The 9,237-nt window shown below is 38.2% G+C and overlaps 1 protein-coding gene across 1 annotated transcript in view; it reads left to right on the forward strand.

Annotated features, from left to right (window-relative positions):
* The window catches only part of C3H4orf17 (chromosome 3 C4orf17 homolog), a 334,730-nt gene that overhangs the window by 172,904 nt on the left and 152,589 nt on the right, over nt 1-9,237 (forward strand). The gene's annotated exons all lie outside the window — the stretch shown is intronic.

Below are 9,237 nucleotides of genomic sequence, written 5' to 3' on the forward strand. Positions count from 1 at the left end.
CCAGCACCATTTATTGAAGAGACTGTCTTTTTTCCATTGAATATTCTTTCCTACTTTGTTGAAGATTAGTTGACCATAGAGTTGAGGGTCCATTTCTGCGCTTTCTATTCTGTTCCATTGATCTATGTGTCTGTTTTTGTGTCAGTACCATGCTGTCTTGGTGATCACAGCTTTGTAATATAGCTTGACATCAGGCATTGTGATGCCCCAGGTTTGGTTTTCTTTTTCAACATTCCTCTGGTGATTTGGGATCTTTTCTGGTTTCATACAAATTTTAGGATTGTTTGTTCCAGCTCTGTGAAAAATGTCGATGGTATTTTGATAGGGATTGCATTGAATGTGTAGAATGCTCTGGGCAACATAGACATTTTAACAATATTTATTTTTCCAATCCATGAGCAAGAGTCACATGTTCTTTTGACTGAGCCAGCCAAGCAACCCTATATAAAGGAGTTTAAAGTATTCAACCAACAATTTTTATAGTTCTGAAAATATAACAAAGAGACCTTAAGGACTCCAGTAGCAATTTGGGCCAGTGGTTCCTTCTTTCCAAAGATTATTAACGGTTGGCCCTACAATGACTGTCCCTCTCAATTACCCCAGTATATCTAGGAGATTGGTCAGGGGAAGGGAGAGTTGTTAGTCATGAGATTTTGTCCCAATGGGAAGCACTGTAGCTCTTCCCTCCCTTCCTATTTCTTTCCCAGCTGTGGGAAGAGCTGTAAGACATTTGCTCTCTCAGAGAGTTGCAGAGATTTCTACTTCTGAAGCAATGTACATTATGTAATCATGACAGCTAGGTCCCAAGGTGTTATCAATCTTCAAAGTTTTGGTAGTGTATTGTATAAATCTCCCCCTTCCCCAAATGAAAGGAGGTAATTGAACATACTGTGACTTCTTTCAGACTCCTGATGATTTACTTCTCATTTAATGTTTAATTTATGAGTCGCTTTTTCTAGTTTCCCAGTTTCCCAATTGCCCAGACGGTGGACTAGTTTATGCCAAAAGCAAAAGAAAAGAAAGGAAAATCACTTTCAAAATTATCATTTCTTCTTAATGTAATACTCATTTTCCATATATGAACTATCATTCATTAGAATTCTTCACTTTTTCTTCATTTACCAAACTGGAAAGAAATGTAGTTCCTTTTGGGAACTATTTTAGGGGAAATAATAATTTTTGGTTATTTCACAAGAATTATTGTATCTTTAATGATCAGTGGAGGACCACAGAATTGAATGGAAATGTAGACCCAGAGAGGCAACAAGACTCATTCATGAGCTTAAACTTTACCCTCAAGGTAATGCACATGATAAAATTTGATCACTCCACACCAGTGTGGTCTATTGCTGATTGCAAATATCTAAATTGCAAACAATTAAGTTTCAGAACAACATTTACTGCTCCCCTACCATGTATATTGCAGTATGTTAGGCACTGGGGAGATTAGATACATACAAAACAAGGTCTTGGCACCATAAGACCCAGACCTTATAGTGAGAGATTTAAGTGAAAGTTCAACATAATTTAACATAATGTTAAACATAATAAACATATTAAAGGTCAATGTAACCTTGAGGTTAAACAGAATATTAAAGGGTACATGTAAGGCAATACATGAACACTTGACCTCTAAGCTGTAGAAATATCTGTTCAGGAGTCAGAGGAGAAAATTTCTCTTGCTGCCATGTCTTGTGATGTCCATGTTTTCATTGTTGGGTAGCCTTTGTCACAATAAAGGAACTTTGGTGTCTCTCACAGAAATACTTTAGTAGCTCATTTTGTTTTTTCACTTTCTCGTTTCTTTCATCAACATGATGGCATTTGATGTTTGGCAGGCTTCCATGAGGGAGGAGGAACACACCAGGTGGTGGGGCTCAAGTTCAACTTTCAGTGTGGGGATTAAGAAGTCTAAGAAGTGTATTAGTTTGAAATGGATTAAAGGGCAAGTAATTGAACTTAACACCTAGGGGTTATTTTCTTCCCAGATAATCAGAATTTGGAGGTAGACATTTTCCTGCATGTGTTCAGCAGCATGTGACATCAAGGTCAGTGTTTCTGAAAGTACCTTAGCCTTTCCCATGATTGTTACCACTGAGTCCAAGATGGATGTCTCAGCTCCAGGTTTTACAACTATGTTTAAACAGGCAAAGGGGAGAAGGAGGAGAAAAGGGATAGTGCTAATCACATTTGCTTCCTTCATCAAAAAACGGGCAGCTTCATTCTAGAAGGCTTCATCAAAATTTTGTTACATCTCTGTTGGTAAGAAGAATGTCATATGGCAGCTCCTAGATGCAAGAAAGGCTGGGAAAGCAAGTATATAGCTTTCCTAAGCCCTGTGGTAGAGGTGGCAAGGTAGAAGTGGTTTGAGATGTACTGGTTTAGGCAATGGATATTATTGGTCAGGGAACAAAGGACTACTGGAGGTAGGAATATGTGTTTTACATGAAGGGTCTCATTTAGTTATCACAATGATGCTGTAGATAGGTGCTTTTATTATCCCTATTTTACAGATGAGAAAACTGAGGTTAGCTAATTTGTACTAGTTAGTTGCTAAGATTCAAACTAGATAGTTGCAGGGATCCACACTGCTTGTTGACATTCAAACTTTTTTTTTTTTAATGCAGTGTTCATGCTCTTACTTGCTGTTACTGCAGACTTAAAATCAGATGTTACAGACTTCTATGTAAATGCTTAAAAACATATTTTGAGCAATGGCAACATGACTGGCATAAACATATCACCTTCTAAAGGTAATAAAATGAAAGTAACAATAGTCCATTGAATCTGCAAATTTTATTTCTTTTTTAAAAATTTCTTTTTTAAAAAATTCATCTTATTTGTCATACAGTCAGTTTTCATCCTTGGGAGAGAGTCAGTGCAGACCTTTGGCAGCATGCTCCGGGCAACAGCCTATGGAAGATCTGGCATGATAGTGAGAACTCACTGCTGGACTCTGGGCTCCATAATCCTGGCAAAAAACCCTGCCTCAATCTCTCTGTATGGAAACTTGGCAGATGGATGGCCAATAGTCTTGAAAGGCTTGTAATATTCATTGGACAACAAATTGTATAGGGTGAGTCATCTATGATGTTGGGAACAAGTTAGGTTTTCGATTTTTAGGGTGAGGTAAACATACATAATCTGGCTCCATTGTCTTCCAGGAGTTTGACTTGTTATTGTTTTCATTATTTATCTTTGAAACATGGTCATTTCATGATAAATTTAGTTTAAATGCTAATAGTGTGGGAGAAAGGAGGCTACATAAGTTTTTCTGAATTTTCATATTTACTGATGGCCCTCATAGAAAAAGCATCACGAAGGTGATAGGGCCAATGTTGACACAGCGTTTTTCAGAGAACGTTGTTTGTTTAAGCCGTGTGCCTTTAAACCCCAGACTCTTGTTGTTTTTATGTATGTAAAAATCAGAGTTAAAAAGAGCCCTTCCTTGGAAGTTCCTTGGTCTATTTTATGTGAAACATCTCACTCTAATAAAAATTTGTAAGACTCAAGAACTCATAAGGATTGATGCTTAGTTGACAAATGAAAATTGTGCATCTTCACTTAGGGTCTTCATGAGGCTACCTGTGGGACAGGTAGTTACTGAGTTGCATTGTAGTGTTGTAACTGGAATGCCCAAGGGAATGGGTAACCTTTTTTTCCCTCACATCCAAAATCTATATTCAGACTCCCAACATCTTCCTGTCTACCTAGTTATTCACCCACCATCCTGGACTCATGTTTCAAATGTATACCACCCTTAACAACGCTTACAGTGAGGGTGCTGTTGCCTGGGATAGCAGAAAGCATTCCCAGCAACACCAAAATAATCTAAATCTTGTGCTTTTATCCTAGGATGTAAGTATTATTTTCCATATGTATAAACTGCCACACACTGTTACACACACAGAAGGTGGACTGGGTTGGTGACTACTATGATAACCAGCCATCTTATTTATTAATTTTTAATTTGGGTGTTAATATCTCACAGTCCAAAGTTTCAACTTACAGTTATTAACAATCAGCCCATGAACTTGCAAGGTGAATTTACTAAGATGGCTGCTACAAGTAATGTCCAGTTCACACATCATATTTTAGAAGTTCCCTCTTAGATTGTTTGGAATTTGGAAAGCATTTCCCCATACGCATAAATTATGGGGAAGATTAATTCCATATTAGAGATCTTCCTCATTAATCTTCTTCATTGTTCCTTAAAAAGAACTTCCTCTCCCCCCTGTTGCTACTGCTATTATAGTCTACTTGTCCAACCTTTTAAAGTTGATCATACGGGCCTCTTTTCCCTTATAGCTCAACTCTTGAGTTTCTTTGTTTATGCCATTTACTTCTCCTACTCTCCTTTTTACTAGAACTGCCACTTTCAGAGGTAAAAGGGAGCTCTCTCCTCAAATCTCTGGCCTTCATAACCCAGTGTCTCCTCATTGTCTTCCTATCTTTACCGGCTGCTGCTTTTCTCTCCTCTTTGCAGAACTTCCTTTTTTTCACCCTAAAGATGGGGACACATCCCAACACCAGTCCTCGGCTCTCAAAAATTGTTTTTATTTTCATGCTTTTGACTATTACCTCTGCCTGGTCTGACTGGGGAATGAGGCAATGATCACCTCATCTCCTGTGCCATCTTGGACCTCACATCTCACGTCTACTTATTGGACATCTTGTGAATACCTTCTGTCACCTCCATCTACTGTGCGTCCTGCACTCTCGCAGTCTTGCTGCCAAGTCACTTGTACTCCCTAAGAATATCTCATTTATCTGATGCATTCTTTCCCCTTTGACACTGCCCTAGAACAGGTTCCATTCTCTCTTGCCTCTACCTAGTGAGAGCCTCCTTACTCTCCTCACCCCCCAACTCTAATGTCCCCTCCCCAGGGCTGCAAGAAGGAGTTACTAATGTGTTGTGATCCATCACCCCTCTGCTCAGAAAATTTCAATAAAGCTCCCATGGCCCAGAGGATAAAATCTAAAGCTCCTTTGAAGAATTCAGGAATCACTGTTACCTGGCCCCACACATTTCCCATCTTAAAGTTTGTAGGTCAGCAATACTAAATGATTATAATTCCCTGAACACATTCTGCTCTTTCAGGCTGAGCCCTCTGTCTGGGACTCTCCCTCCATTTTCTTTGTCAAACTCCTCTTTACTTTTTATTTATTTATTTTTATTTTTATTTATCTTTAAAATCTTTTTTTAAAGATTTTATTTATTTGTCAGAGAGAGCACAAGCAGGGGGAGCGGCAGGCAGAAGGAGAAGCAGGCTCCCCGCTGAGCAGGGAGCCCGACGTGGGACTCGATCCCAGAACCCTGGGATCATGACCTGAGCCGAAGGCAGACGCTTAACTGACTGAGCCACCCAGGCGTCCCAACTTTGTGAATTATTAAGCAACTTCTGGGTTCTCTTGACTCTGACAGGATTGTGCAGATGGTCTTCTGGACACTGGGTCTCAAGTGAATAAAATGAGCAAACCAAGGCCACATATACAACCGTTTAACCTCATCAAAACTGTGTTTGGCCCCAAGTCTCGTGTTCCCATTCTGCTTTTATTCTTGCCTCACTAATTTTGGTTTCTCTTTTTATTCGGTGACCCATTTCCTGAATATCATTAGGTATTTGACAAATAGAACTTAATGTACTTCAATTAAATTGTTACTTTAACATTTTCAGGGAACACTTAGTAGAGGTCACTTGTGCAATAATCATTTACTAACAATTAAATAGTCAAGTGTCTAAGAAATGTAATTTTCAAATACAGACTTGCTCTCACTCTGCTTCAACTTCTGAGTGATTTTCTAATGGTTCTGTCAAAATGACCTTTCTTTCTAATCCTAAACCAGCTTATGTGATTTGTAAAATGGCAAAGGGTTAATTAAGAGATCAATCCTATTTCTCCTTTTTGCTTATTTACTATTTCAGGAGGAGCTGTGTCATTGTATCAGAGCTATTAGTTACACCATCAACATGTAATTATTTCTCTGCAAACTGAAAATTTTCTTCAGTTTGCTCAGCTTTTTGGGGCTGGCCAAAAGTCAGTGCAAGGTATGTACATTCACAGCTATATTTTTTTAAAGGAGACCAGCAATATGGAAATTTTGGGTTCTAGAGTCAAAATTTTCATTGCTGGAGACCAGCAGGACACCGTGACCATGCGCACCATTATAGGCTTATCAGGATACATTTTCATACTTTGATTTCAAGCTGCCTCATTCCCACCAGTGCCAATCCAGGGCTGGGTGCAGCGGGTACCTACCCCCAACTTCCCCACAGATACCCCATGGAGGACTGTGCCACTCTGTGAGTAGAGTGACATGCCCACCTATGTCCTACTCTCCACTTGCTACCCATAGCCTGGGAGGAAGGAGGGTTGGAGGTGAATACAGGCCTCTGGGCAACCAGTAGGATTTTATGCCCACTCTTGTGATGTGTGCATTTGGGACCATACCTTCATTCTCTGGATCTCTCATCAGAAGCACCAGCATAAAACACTGGTGCACTGAGTAACATGGGACCCATAGTATTCCATGGCGTTTTCTTAGGACCATTATGAAAGCTGCCTTGACCCTGAATATCTCCTTCAGCCTCGTTGACAAAACAGTTAAACTATGCCCTACATGTACATGGCACTCCACAGTTGACAGAGCCCTATCATTAGCATCATATCGTCTAATCTTTATGGAGCTGTATTGGCCTGGTAATTTTTTTTTTTAAAGATTTATTCGTCCATTACTTTAAGTTAATTGAGGTAAAGAAACCTCTTAAAATTTACAATAGTTTATCAAGTAATATAAATTATTTTGTTTACGGCAAAACATTAACACTAGTCTCATAGTAAACAATGGACAGAATTTTTTTATACACAGATATATGAAAAAAAGTGGACAAAAAACCCTCATGCCAGCATCAAAAATACAACAAAACCTTTATTTTTATTTTTACAATCCCTGAATTCCATAACAAAGAGAAAAAGGGTGACTTTTTTTTCCAAGTTTTAATTTAAATTTTAGTTAACTAACATACAGTGTAATATAAGTTCCAGGTATAGAATGAAAAGGTTTGGTAGCTTCATGAAGCAAAGACTTTGATCTGTAAATAAATCACTTTCTCATCTACACACATTATTAAGCACTTTTTTTTTTTTTATGGCTTTTGATTTAATCAGGCTTACTGGCAGCATGGAGAGAAGAGAACACATTTACATGGGGACTTAACCAGTACCTCAGGTTTTTTCTTTGAAAATTTTAAAGGAATGATTTCTAAAAATAAGAAACACAGTCCATAATTTGTGCATGACTTAAACAAAAGTTTTTAATCTCTTTTTCAATAGTTAAAAAGCTAGAAAGTTTGCTGGCAGTTTATTTCATGGGAATATATTGGATATACATCATCTTCCAATGCATTGCCAATGCACAGACATTAGGGGACAGTCAGAAAGAAGTACAATGGTCAGGCTGTCTGCTGGACGGGACCGGAACATCAGGGCTGTCCAGGTGAACGGTGCTGATTGTTAAGAGCTGCTGGTTTGTTGTTCACCGAAAGCCCAGCTGACACGGGCATCATTTTATCACACTGATTCACATTTTGTTTGCAAGCTACTTTCCCCTCCCCATTTCTACACTGGTGAAAAAGTGATCCCCCTTTTCTCCTTCCACTATCACTGTGACTGAAGGGTTGGTCTGAGACTGTGAACCATCTGTCAGATAGGGGTGTCGACAGGTGTTATCTGCTCTGCCCTGGCCTACAGGGAGCCCAGAATCACCTGGTGAGTGTGGCGCTGCCAGGCGAGGTGCATGTGCGATACTCCATCATTGGTTTTAATAGGAAATGCTCTGTGACAATGGACTAAAGTATGTGAGTCAATACAGAGGTGTTAGGTTTTTGGCATTTCAACCTCTGGAGAATCTCTATCTGAAGCACGCTGCTGTAAGGCCCCCACAGTATGTTTTAAAATGCCTGTTCTGCAGAATTGGGATAAACCTTTAATATTGTCATAAGCTAGAGTTCTTTGTATCTGTGTGATCTGTCAGTGCTGATACCATACATCCTCTACAATCAAAAGTCTGTCAAAAGCACTAAATTAATCTTTTATACTTTAAAACAACAGACAAAAAAAAAAAAGGCTTTGTGGGCCTTGTGTTTAGAGTAATTCTTTAAAACAAAGAATGAAACGGGTTCAGAGAGGTTGAGTAACTTACTGAAGGTCACCATTAAGTAGGTGATAGATCACTTGCTCTCAATCCAAAGTCCTTTCCACAATATCAAACAAATTGTAGACACAGAAACAAATAACACTTTTGGAGAGAGACAAAACCCCTTAAAAGAATAAGCTTTTTATGTACATTTGGAGATAAAGCTTAAAATGCAAATCTTCCCTTGAGAGTGGGAAAGCATGAACAAATGAGTACACAGGCTCTTGCATATTCAAAAAATTACATTATCTCCAGGATTATAGATTTAAGACATGGTAGTTAATAGAAAAGTTCTAGATTGAAAATGCACATCTGTATATGCATATATGTTTAGTTAGAAAATATATCGCATTGGATGTTTGTGCATTTCTTGGTTACCCATTTTACATGTTGTGTCCACAGCTGCTTCATTCCAATCCCTACACTTCAAGCCACCATATTACTTTTTAATTACCGTATGAGTAATTTTCAGTTAATTATAATAATTAACTAAGTGTTTAGCCAATAAAGCACCAAAAAACTACAGATTTTTCAATATGGTTCCAGGAATAGTTCAATTTTCACATTTAATATCTGAACCTCATATTTATCACATGTAGCATGAAACTGCTTCTGTTTTAAAGAATAATTGTATATTCACTGTGAACAGTATAAAAAGCAATAAGCATACTTCCCTCTGTCATATAAAAATATGTGACATTTCCCTAGAAAATTCCTTTATTTAGAATATAGTTAATAATATGGTAACAACTTTGTATGGTGCCAAATGGTGGCTAGATTTATCGTGGTGATTACTTCATAATGTACATAAATGTTGAATCACTGTGTCGTACATCTGAAACTAATATAAGATTGTATGTCAGCTATACTTCAATTTAAAAAAAAAAGAAATTCCCTGCATATAGAAGTTCTAGACCTTCTCTACTTGTAAATCTAAGTGTATCCTTTCCCAGACGATAGTGTTTCCCTTAGGGCTTTGGTACATTTCATCAAAAGGAAAATATAGACAGTGGAAATAGAAATAGGAAGAGTTCAAGCAC

This window comes from Halichoerus grypus, chromosome 3, assembly GCF_964656455.1.
Source record: "Halichoerus grypus chromosome 3, mHalGry1.hap1.1, whole genome shotgun sequence".
NCBI lineage: Eukaryota > Metazoa > Chordata > Mammalia > Carnivora > Phocidae > Halichoerus > Halichoerus grypus.